This window comes from Rhamphochromis sp. 'chilingali' (genome assembly GCF_963969265.1).
Source record: "Rhamphochromis sp. 'chilingali' genome assembly, chromosome: 15".
NCBI lineage: Eukaryota > Metazoa > Chordata > Actinopteri > Cichliformes > Cichlidae > Rhamphochromis > Rhamphochromis sp. 'chilingali'.
Genome location: NC_137942.1, coordinates 11,912,499 through 11,925,203, shown reverse-complemented (window position 1 = coordinate 11,925,203; position 12,705 = coordinate 11,912,499). Strand labels below are relative to the sequence as shown.

The 12,705-nt window shown below is 40.2% G+C and overlaps 1 protein-coding gene across 3 annotated transcripts in view; it reads right to left on the bottom strand.

Moving 5' to 3' along the window:
• The window catches only part of adgrl1a (adhesion G protein-coupled receptor L1a), a 155,968-nt gene that overhangs the window by 124,543 nt on the left and 18,720 nt on the right, over positions 1-12,705 (bottom strand). Inside the window, exon 1 of one of the 3 annotated variants that reach the window (XM_080904860.1) lies at positions 6,022-6,137. The exons of the other annotated variants lie outside the window; for them this stretch is intronic. The gene's annotated coding sequence lies outside the window, so the exon portion shown is untranslated. Of the gene's footprint in view, positions 1-6,021; positions 6,138-12,705 lie in introns of those variants that run through there. 3 annotated transcript variants of the gene reach the window in all.

Sequence of the window (12,705 nt, the reverse complement as noted above, 5' to 3'; positions counted from 1 at the left end):
TAATAGTGGGAGGGAAAAGCTCTGGTTAACAAGAAGAAGTCTCTGGCAGATTCAGGCTCAGGAAGTGGCTGACCAGGTGGGGGGTGGGGGGGAAGAGAAGGAAGTAAAGGGAGACAGGACGAAGGCCACTCTACAGGAGAGAACCCCAGAGTTTAATAATTACTAACGATTACCTCCAAATCCAGACTGGGAGATGGGAGAAACCTCTAGCTGCCACAAGTAAGCCACCAGTCTGAGAGAGAAATGTCTGTAAGAATAATACGGCACTATGATGAGATTCTGTATTAGGGTAGATTCATCTTAGGTTCAATTCTGAATTTAATAGGAAGCCAGTGAAGAGAAAATAAAATTGGATAAATATGGTATCTCTTTCAAGTTTCAGTTAGTACTCTTGCCGGAGTGTTCTGGAACAACTGAAAGCTTTTAAGAGCAGCATGACAATAATGTATTACAATAGTTCAGCCTAGAAGTAACAATGAACTTTTCACTCTGAGACAGGATGCTTCTAATTTTAGAGATATTGTGCAGATGAAAAAGTGCACATTGAAGGACATATCCTGGTCAAAAATGACTCCAGGTTTCCTCACAGTGTTACTGGAGGCCAAGGTAATGTCATCCAGAGTAAGTATCTGTCTAGACACCATGTTTCTACAATATTTCTAGGGCCAAGTACAATAACCTAAGTTTTGTTTGAATTAAGAAGCAGGAAATTAGAGGTCATCTAAGCCTTTATGTCCCTAAGAGATTCCTGCAGTTGAACTAATTGGTGTGTGTTATCTGGCTTCATGGATAAATAAAGAGGATAGAAAGAACTAAAGGGTACACCTTCAAGCCCAAAGAGATCATATCCTCCAGGATTGATATATCTCATCACAGGACAAAAGGTGATGACTGAGAAATAGCCACTGTTTATTTGCTGTCTAACCACAGAAATATATTAAAGCCGACCTATTCTTTTAGTCATCGCAATGAGTGAAAAATGTGCATTACAATAGTAAAGTGCAAGGCCTTCATGTGCCAACAAAACAGCTTCTTGCCATTGATTCTCCAACTCTGCAGAACTCTGACAACATGTTTCCAAAACGTCTCACCCTAATGTGATATTTGATGATGGTGGTGGAGAAGAATGGCTCACAAACTTCCACATGCCTTTACTGTTAAAATCTAGAATATGATGTTTAAAACTCAAGGCTGCACACCATGCCTCTTCCATCTTTATAGACGCATCAATTTATCAAGGATCTGCAACATCCATGGTGATTTATTTATTAGAATAATGTGAGGCTGAAGATTAAAGTGAGACAAGAGATGGGCTCCGATTGCTGGAGACATTGTTGGATTATTTGATCGAGGGTGTTCTACAGTGGACAACTGACTGAAATTAATTTCTGCTTATGAATTACTCAAGTGATTTACAGTCTTTCATAACGATACAACTGAATCCCAACTATAGAACTTAACTTTATAAGGCAAAATAAATGTTGTCCCTCCAAGTTTTTCTGACTGTGAACAGAGGTTAAGGTCTTTCTGAAATCAATAGTGCAAATGAAATTAATGTTTTTTTAATGTTTGTCTCAAACATTATTCATACTATCTGTCAATTTGAATAACTAAATTGGATGTTTCATTCACATTATGCGACTTGATTTCACACAAGGTTTTTGCCGTAGAAAATTCAAATGATGATGAGTTTCTAATGAAAGCCTGCTGAGGACTGAATATAGGAAACAGTAAACGGAGACCAAGCATCGGCCCATTATCTTTTCTTCAGCAACTCCTCCTCACAACTTCACAAGCTGTCCCTAAAAAAAAACACTTATGTGGACAAACTGGCAAGTGAGGACGAGGAAAATAAATGAGAGGGAAAGGGTGGTTAATGAGAAATGCTATTTTTACTGCTTTGATGTCCCCATCCACATAAGCACACAGCTTAGACAAAAACAAATTAGAGATGTCGACTGCATCCCAAAGACATTAAAAACATATTAGCACAACAACCATTTGAGACTGTGTCCATACACATGCACATGTGGTGTGTGCGTGTCTGCATTTCAAATTCAGAGAAAGTATGCTCAATGTATTTCTTAGCAATTGTCCACACTGGCTGGCATTATGCATATCAGCGTGAGCAGTTGTTCCTTGTGGCTAATAGTAGACAAAATATCAACATAATGACACCATAGTTTCTGCACGGCTAGATGACTCAGAGGCATAGCATGATTCATTTCCCCACCAAGAACTCTATAGAATACAGATCAACACATCCACAGAGATCTAAAGGCACTTTATCTAACTTTTGAAAATGATACTGATCATCATTTTTCTGTTTGCTCCTCAGGTATTGTCCATTTTAACTGGATACTAGAGCTGGTTGAAAAAAAAAGAAAACTACAGAAAGACTGAAAGGCAGAACAACTAAATCAACATATGCAGAAGGGAAAAGGTTTTAAGAGTTTCCCAATTACAACGCTGTCGCATTAATAAGAAGATTGAATCGTGCTGCACCACCTTTGCCACCTCTCACTTGTCACTGTGGGCACGACAACATTCAAAAGCTTTGGTAAACTTTGCTTGTTAGCAAGTATTGAGTAAATAAGCAACCCACCACTCTTCCTGGGAATTTGCATGACTTTGTGGTAGACAGAACTTTATTTTTGTTTTTTGGTAATAAGGTTCATATAAAAAAGAAACCCCAGAAACTTAATCATCTTCTGCTGCAAAGATATTCTTCCACATCTGGTAAAAAATTTTGCTAGCCCATTTCTCTTAAAGTAAGACGTGCAGAGACTGACATTGCCCATTTTTTGGATAAAGTTTCATTTGTTCTCCTCCCACACCTTCTTTTACAGCAGTTATTCACCTCTCATAAATGGATTCTATATTTTCTTTTTGTCCGTTAAAACTGAGTGTAATATCTAAAGTCGGGATGTCGGATAAAATCTGGTTCGGTAAAACTTACTGTGGAACATATGACTAGTGTAAAATAAATAAAATTTGTGTTATATTTTTAAAGCTGGTCCAGCAGTACATGCACGTTTAGGGGATATGAATCCATCCCTTTGAATCTGTTGTCCCTCCCTGTGCTTATAAAGAGGCTAGTGACCTCGCAGCATCGTAAAATCAAGATGGCAGACTGTAGTTTGAAACATTCAGCTGGAGGCAACCTTTCAGATTTTCATTCAATAAAGAAATTGTAGTCTTTCACTAAAAGGCTTCCAACAAGAAGAAGGATAAGACATCTTTAGAGATGCAGAGCTGTAAAAGCTACAAAAGGGTCAACAAAGCTCTGGTTTCAATTATGGTTCTGTTTGTTATGGGCTGAGATCCTAGCCCTGCAGGGGTTCTGAACGTCATTTACACCACATTTAATTAAAGTATAGCTGTTTTGTTTTATAAGCTTTATAAAAAAAATACTTCTCTAAATACTTCGTCTTCCCCCTAACTATTCTGTCACAAAATACACAGCCCAGAGTCATTACTACATTTTATATAACTCTACACTGTTCCCCACTAAGGCTAGGTTTAGCTATAAAATTTGATTGAGATCAGGGACCTAAAAGTGTTGATTACTGGTATTTGTAAGATAGAACACTTTGCATCAAAATGACTCAATAACTAATTTTTAACCACATCAATGGTCATACAGATTAGTAAAAAAAAATACCAATCAGTCAATCCATTCACTGGAAGAAATCAAAATGGGTTTGGAAATAAATTAGTATATCACTGTATATCTTTTGTAGGACTCCAGATTCTAACAAAAACTACACAAACAAGATGCATCCACACTACAAAGACAACAAAAAGGAAAACAAAAAAAAGAAGAGAAGGAAAATGGGGGTGTTCATGACATTAAGGAAATGGCAATGACACAGACCATTCACTGTATCTTTGGGAAATGAGAGGAGACAGACGAAATGAGGGGAGGTTGGTTAAAATGAAGAAAGCTGAAATGGCTGCAATAACTGACCACGGACTCTAAACCACAGTCAATACATCTAAGTGGATTTTAGCTGTGCCACGATAGAAGAAATGCTCCAGCATGCCCGCAGTGTACACACACACACACACACACACACACACACACACACACACACACACACACACACACACACACACACACACACACACACACACACACACACACCCCAAAACAAACAAACTCAGAATTGGTTTAATTCCACCAACTGGGTTTGAATGTGAGAATAGAAAGTGACATTATACTCACACAGTGCTACAGCTTCACACCTGCCTGCAGCTTCATTGGGTAGGTGGGGGCAGCAAGGTTGCAGGCTGCAATATTAAACCATCAATCACCCCCTAAATTAGGCATTTTACATCACACAAGCACTTACAGCTCTCTCTCCTTCTCCCACAGGTGGGGTCCAAGCCAAGGGAAAAGAGATTACATCACAAAAGCAATGATGGTGCAGCAAGACCCATGAATACATTACACCATCATATATACACAAAGTATGGGTGGAAAGCAGCAGCGAAATAATAAATCATAATGAATAATATCAAATCAAATAGTTATTTCTTTACTCTGAGGTACATGAAGTATGTATTATGCAGGAACTTTTGGTACAGCGTGTCTTGGTTGCAGGGTATTTTACAATAATGATAGAAAATGGAAGCAAGTGACCTGAATTACCAGTTGTTCACAGACGCTCATATGTCATTCATTACACAGTCCATTTTTTGTCCGTCAACATTGAACACATGCAGCAAATGACTCATTTCAAATCACCCGTGGTGGACGAGATGGCATCATGTCCACTCTGCAGATTCTCGTGTTTTGATTATAAAAAACATCTGGGGTATCAATGAGCCGGGAAGCTATTAACAAGCGAAGAGAACAACACAAGACAGAGCCACGGAGAAAGATGAGGTTAAAGCAGAAATGAAGGGGGAGGAAGAAAACAGGAGGGGAAAAGACAAAAAGAAACAAAGAGGGTGACAGTAAATGAAGCATGGAGTTGCATTTATCCCAATTAGCTACTGCAGGGGTCTTGGGTGAGAAGGGAGAAAGTGTCCACCCCTATTAACAGTGTTTACTGACATGCCTGCTGATTACAAGCTCAGGGAAGAAACTGCATCCATAGCTCCGCTCTCTGTGCAAACTTGAAAAAGAAAAAAGCAGAGAGACAGCTAAACTCACACGCACCAGAAAATGTTTTCGTCTAGCGCCCTTCACATCATGTTTCCCCTTACCACCCTACCTCTCTATATGACACCCTCACTCTCTCTGTCTGCCAGCGCATCCAAGTTGAAGGTAGATTTCATATGTCCCATTACGAGTCAACTTCTATCCTTGTCTTCCTCGTGTCACGCTGTGTTGTGTGGCAGCGATAATGGAAGTAATTACACTGGCTCCATGTCTGTTCCACACCACAGCAGCAAAGACAGGCTATGGCAACATGATGCCCACTGCTGATTGGCCACATTCTCGACGCGTTCTGGAGAATCGCAGTGGAAGGGCCTGTACGCTGTCACAAGGAAAAGCAGACACTGGGAATAAAATACTGTTCGTTTGGATTTGTGAAAAGAGCAAACCAAATATGCAAAGAGGTGATAAAAAGCCTGTGGATATTTATGTGCTGTGGTTTTTATCCCGGGTTCATTCTGCAAGTGTTTTACCAACATCAAATATGTTATGTGGTTTTAGTAAGATTTGCTGGGATCCAGTCTTATGGCGTTGCTGAGATAAGCTGCCCATGGGCAAGCATACTGCTGCACTTCTGACCCTTACATAAAACAATGTAACCTCTGCTACTCAGAACTGCATTTGATACAAGAGAATGGAAGAGCAACAAAGAGCATGGAGGAAATGTATGAGTTCCTCCAAAAGAAGGGGGAGACAAAGCAATGGGAAAGCATATCTCAACTAAACCAGAGAGGGAGAGAAAGACAATGCGCATTAAGCAGAAAGAAAGGCCCGAGGAGGTGAAAAAGGGCGATAAATAACACATACAAAGTACCTGAGTAAATGAATACATGAAAATGAGACATTTTACTCACTGGCTCCAGGACCTTTGCAACATATTATCTCTGCAGAATTTATAGATGACAGTTGTGCGTTCTGCATTTTACATCACAAATGAGTTGAGGCAAATAGATGAGCAGAATGCACTTAAAGAGTTGCTCCTGAAAACAACTAAGAGTTCAACAACTAGGCGGAAGCTTTGTTACTCAACAGGGAACTGAAAAACAGTCACGTCTATGTACAAACAAGGGCACAAAGAGAAGCAGAGGACCTAGTAGAGTTGGCCTTGCTTCTTTCTTCTCCACCCTCTTCTCTAGGTCTGACCTCTCTCAGCCCCTCGGTTACTCTGTGAGCTTCAAACTCGGACTCTAACCCATCTGAAGAGAGACACCTAGTGGTGCAGAAGAAACCCCTTCAACAGCTGGACCTGGACAACACTTTCTATGCCAACTAACTTAACCGCACACCACCATTATGCCGTCTCCTCTCTTAGGACCCTTAACAAAGCCACATTAATCTAATTGAAACACCAACTACAGCAATTATTGGCGTAATTTCCACGTTGCTTGCTGTCAGCAACAGACTCTTTCCTAGACAATGGATTTGTTTTTGTTTTTTGGGGTAGTGCTAGGGATTCTGTGAGAAAGGACAAAATTGTTATGGATGAGGTCCAATCTTTGGTGGCTGTTCAGGTTGACGTGTGTGGTATGTAAGAAGAATGAGACTCTTATTACTTTCCAAGGATGATTAAAAGCTGCCCCTCAGGTATGTGGCATAATCACAAATCAATTAAAGTCAGGCCGCTTTTGGAGAAGCCCGATAAAGGCAAGACTCAAAAGTTAACATGTAGTAAACATGTACTACAATTTTCTGTTGCTTGAACTGCATTGTGTTAAATGATTCCTAATGTTTTTTGTTGTGTATCAAATTAATTGAAGGAAACTGAGAATAAATCGCAATCCGGCAGAGGGTTTCTTGAAGGGTTAATAATAATCTTATAATTAATGTGACAGGTTGCATACAGGACATCATTATTCTCTCTGCGAGCGTGCAGTCATGACAATTATTACTGGAAGGTCCCTTTAAAGCACCCGTCTCACCTTATAGGTCTAACACTAAATCAGCTGACACGAACATCCAGACACTCCCTTCCAGTCAAAAATCAGTTGAATCATGACGCTTTTGAAAAGCCAATCTGCCATGACTGCTCAACGGAGTTCTCTGATAAAGCCAGACAAGGTGGTATTACACTAGTGAGCCCCAATCAGAACGACTGCAGTCGATCTATCATGGTGTTATCTGCGGGAAGGGTATATTACCTGGAGCCCAGACAGCCCTGGGCATGCGTGGATGTATAGGGCCGATAGCAGAGCTGGCTGTCATCCCTCTGGGCTGATTAATGAGGAGCTCGGCCCAGTGTTTAATGTGTTTAATATGGGCCGCTGACGAGGCCGTCACACTGACGGAACCCACCCGTCTCCCTGACTGATGAAGTCACCTGCAACTCTCATTCACTCGATTTCTTTCACAGATACAGTAACATGGAAGTATACACACACGCACACACATACACGCACAGAGGCAAAACCATGCCTTTATTTCCTTACAATATCCTATTTAACATCACATAAGGATCATTTTTCAAGCATTAATCAGAAAAATGGCACTTGCATTGCTTTGACAGAATAATATATCTTTTATTCCAAAATGTACCGACATAAACACTTCACATTTATAGCCTGTAACACACAGAAACTCTTACAGTGTTCACCACTGTGACCCTGCTTTCATGGTGAATGGGAGAGAAAATTAGGGCCAAACAGAAAGGCCCTTTCTGGGAGCAGTTTGGAAGCTGTAGCCTTCTAATGAAAGATACTTAAACCTTTCTTTGTGGAAAGATTCAGCCTCTCTTGCTCTGTGTAATGAAACAGCTAATATTCTTATGCCTTCTCTGCCCGGCAATCAGACTCGTCTTCTTTCCTCCCTCTTCCTCCATGATCTGTCTATTACTTTCAGCCTGCCTCACTCTCGTTTTCTATATTTCAGCTCTCCTACTCCCACCTGCTAATTTTCACTTCTTTCTGCCTTTCTCCCTCACTATCTGTTGGCTTCCCACTCCTTCCCAGCACATCTCTATCTCTTTTTTCATCTATCACCTCCTCTGCAATGTTCTCATTTAATCATCCCCTCAAGAAACATATTCATTTCCGAACAACTGGGCTCCTATTAGATCACATACTCTGTTGTTACAGCTGTTATAATGGCCAATTCCTGTGCTCTCGGGGTGGCCAGGGGCTACATGTACACAACGGTCCACTTCAGGACAAACACACACAAATGGGAGCAAAGGTGCATTTTGTAGGAAAGGCTACTGTCCATTACATGCAAGCAAGATGGCAGCAGCTTATAGCAGCAGACATACATCTTGTTGCTTTACAGTGTTAGCTTTCACACCTTTTTTGAAGCTCACATTTCTGTCTATCTCATGCGAATTCATACCTAAAAGTAATAAAAATCTACCTGGTAGCAATTTAGTCTGCTGATATTCATAGCAGCTGGCCTGGATAGATTAATTTTTATTGATTTTTTTTGTATTTTCCTGGCAAGCAGTAACATTCAATATTACATGTTTGGAGAGGCAGCATCTACAGGATTCAAGTACTTGTTGAGTCACATCACATGAGTGGGTTGGACTGAAAATGTCTTTTTCCACTCAAGATAGTACAGGCTAAGCTCCCATGGGGAGTGTCCAGCTCTCTTTAAGGCAGGTACAGATCAACCCAGCAAGGTTTGGGGGGTAGGGGGGGGGGGGGGGGGGGGGGGGTAGGGCCGTACTCGGTCCCTCCAGACTAGAGTAATGAAATATCTGCTCTCTTACCAGACTGCTATACCTTTCGAGGTGATTAGTTAAGGCCTAGTTTAAGTTTAGAACATGGACAGAATCCTAATGATTCGCAATCTAGTCCTCCTACCATGGGCTTTTCAGTTTTTAATATATATGGGTCTGCTTTTTTAATTATCTTCATGTCATGTTACACTTCCTTTGCACCGCCTGCGAAAAGAAAGACAAGCAAAGCGTGGCTGCTACTCCCACTGCAGCCTTTCCTGCTCTAGCCGCCCGAATCCCATCTGTGCATTTATTCACACATGCACAAACTGCGCACAGCACACACAGCGTCAGTGGAAATAGAAACAAATGCACACTTTTGCGTGAGTGAACAGCTATACGTTACTACATATGCAAGGGCAAAGGAACATATGTAAATCAAATATCTATTGTAGACTATGAAATTGCATCTGCAAAAGGATATTATCTATTGTAGTTTGTGAATGCAAGGAAATGCAACGAAAGCATGACAATATAACCACAACGACTGCAAGCAGATGCAAAAGCAGATTATGAAATGGCCGTGCTTTTGTAATACATCTATTATACGTGAGTGAAAACGTACCCACAAAGTGGTGCAAAGAATTATTTCTGCTCTCAGTTCCCAGGTGATGTATCATAACAATAATCACTGTCAGACCCAGAATGAAGGTGTTTCTTTCAGAGAGCGAGGATGAAGGCACAACTCTGATAATTATGCAGTTGTAATAGAGTCTGTGCCTAGTGAGAGCCTAATGAGCTTACTGAAGTCTACCATTGAGAATTGATTCCTGGGAAAGAAAAAAGTTAAAAACGCAGTTTGCTCGCAACAGCAGGCCAATAGAGGTGAGCTTGTCTTCATTGTTGTACACTTAATTGACAGGAAACCAACATGTAGCGAAATTCTCCAAGAGGAATAATAATAATGGAAGACATCTTTATCCACAGAATACCCTGATCTGAAGCCCTTTATTGTACTGTCTGGAGGATGGTGTCTGATCATATTCTTAATGTGCATGCATGCACATGTCAGTGCATCTCACTTTCCATTATGCCCTGCATTAATGTACAAAATAGGATAAAACTGTCCATTTCAGCAGGGGGTATTGGAGATTTCTTGCCTGGTTTGGCAAAGCTGTCTTAAAACTACTGCAGAAGAGGATGAAACAGACTTAACCCTGAAATTAATCTGACCTATTTGTTCTTTACAAAAACCCAGCGGGTAGACACCAGCAGTGTTCATATCTGGTGCAGTTACAGCCTGTTCATGCATATATGGGTTCACGTCAGTGTGTATGCGAGACTGTACTTAACTGCAGTGGATCATATCATCTGACAGTCAAATTGCAGGAATATATACTCCAAAAAATGCTAGAGCAAACCTATCTTGTAGCTGTATAATATTGCTACTTTTTGTGTAGTTTGGCCGTGATGCATTTTTCATCTTCCCCAAAAAACAGACAAATCTATTAGTATGGCACGCAAGCTCCCTTTCAACACAACTGCCAGCGACAGACAAAGCTTTCAGACTCAATTTTCACACATACTTCACTCAATAAGTGCCCTCTCAGCTTTTTACACATTTCCTTCATTATAAGCTTTTTTTTCTCTCTTGCTTGTCCTGTCTCATCATCTCCCTCACTCCAATTTAATTATGATTACAGTAGGAGAAATGAAAATATTTATTTTAATTAAGAAAACTAAGTTATGAAGCGACTGACTCTGGGTGGTGGTGACCATATGGACACTGGTGATTCAATTCTGGCAAGTAGGCTGGTAGCAGATGCCACAGACCAGTTTATTTTCCATGGAAGTAGGGATTCGAAGAAAACTTAATCTATTCTCGTAAAGGATCCGCTTAATTTTGAGGTACTATTCAAGCAAATGCATTATTCTGCTTTTGGAAGAATATCAGTTATTAAATACACAAATGGGACAAACCCCTGGTGCTATTTCAATTTTAAAAAGCTTCTTGAACCAGATTGGGCATTAAAAAGCAGGAGTTACACTGAGCCACCTCTTGATAGTTTTTCTGTTATGAAAGCTTATAGATTTACCTTACATTACATATTTTAGGGTAAATTAAATTAAAATGGCTATTGAATCTGCGGAAGTAGTTTAGTGGCTTTATCTGAAGCTTTCCTTCATAGTCAAAGAAGCTCATGAATTTAAAATGCAAGCTGCAAAAACAAAAACATGCAAGCTGTCTAATGGGTGAATCTCAGGAAATTCCTGTGACAGCTCACAGCAAAAAAAAAAAAATGTATCCGTTCTGGGAGCTGAGTTCATAGACTAAGCTGATGTTTGATCAGTCATCTCGCAATGCAGTAGTGTGTGCTGTAGGGTTTCTTAAAGCTGGCATTACTGGGCAAAAAAAATAAAGAAACCTAAATGATAATCTATCATCAAACTGTAATTTCGGGGAACTCGAGCTGTTCTTTGGTCAGTCTCTGTTCCTTGGACTTTATGTAGGGTGACCAACCGTCCTCTTTTCCCCGGACATGTCCTCTTCTGTCCACGGTGTCCGGGGGGATTTTCGAGATTGATAAAAATGTCCGGGTTTTCCTATATTCCGACAGAGCACCCATGTGTGTGACATCATCCCCAAACTGCTGCTTTGTGAGTGCTTGCTCTGCGCTCACAGACGGGACAGACAGCGTGCAGCAACACGCCTAATGATGTTTAAAAGATCCCAAAGCGCAAGTCCATGTTTTCAGACGAACTGCAAAAGAAATTTCCCTCGTACCAACCCAGTACTGGTAATGTTTCTTATGCAGATGAGGCATTTTTTCTGTACCATTATTTAATTCCAGAGGCTTTTAAGTTATTTTTTTGCACTTGTTGACTTGCAAAAGCCTGTATGACCTATTTTATTTCACAATCCATTAACCACACAGAGAAGGAATCGTTTAAATATGTTAAATATGTTTCTTTAAGCAAGTTCTTCATGACTGAGCCAAGTGTCCTCTTTTTTGGAAATCAAAATATGGTCACCCTAACTTTATGTGAAATGTAAAAGTTCACATAGGAAGTAAGATGTACTGGCACAATGGGTTAAACAAAAGAGGCTCACCTGGGGTTATAGTCCTGTGTGAAGCCAAAAATCAGCACTGACTTACTTTAAGTGTATTTTAAACCTTTCTAGTAGGAGGACCTTAGATAAGCGAGGGGAGAGATGTAGGAGGGTTGTCTATTTTCAATTTTAGATTTTTTTGGTCTAGATTTCTGCCTACTGCAGCTTTAACTCACCGAAGGGTGACACATTTTAATGAAGGTTAGTGCAAACAGTGCAGTCATATTTTCACAGCAGCACCAAAACATATCCACAAAGCAGATTAAATGGCTTTTGATCAATACAACTGACTCATTGATCATTCCTTTTAGGGCCATGATCTCTGGTTCAAAAAAAAATTACCTAGCTACTATCCAGCTGATAACATTTCTTGGAAAATGAAAGTCCTGATTAGCTGTCAACTTTACTCTCGTTTCAATTGTAAAATATCGTCAGAAAAGCACTACAATCAAGTAAATAGTGCTTTAACATCTGCTTTAACATTTCAGCCACAAAGGCTGAAAAGCCCTTTGCTTAGGCACAAAAAAAGCAAATGACGCAGCAGTATTATTATTGCAGTGTTTTGTATTTTGCATCATGATGTATTACCTATGTACAAGCTATTTCTGTTGGATCTCTGGTCTAATTAGCCACCTTATTCATCTTTCTGTGAATATATGGGTTTGTTGTTTGTTTCAGTTATAGACCATGGTGGACTGAGGAGAATGAACATGTGGGGGGAGGGAGGCGTGTTGACTGTGTAGGAGAAGATGAGCTCTAATAATGCTGGTTGCCAATAGA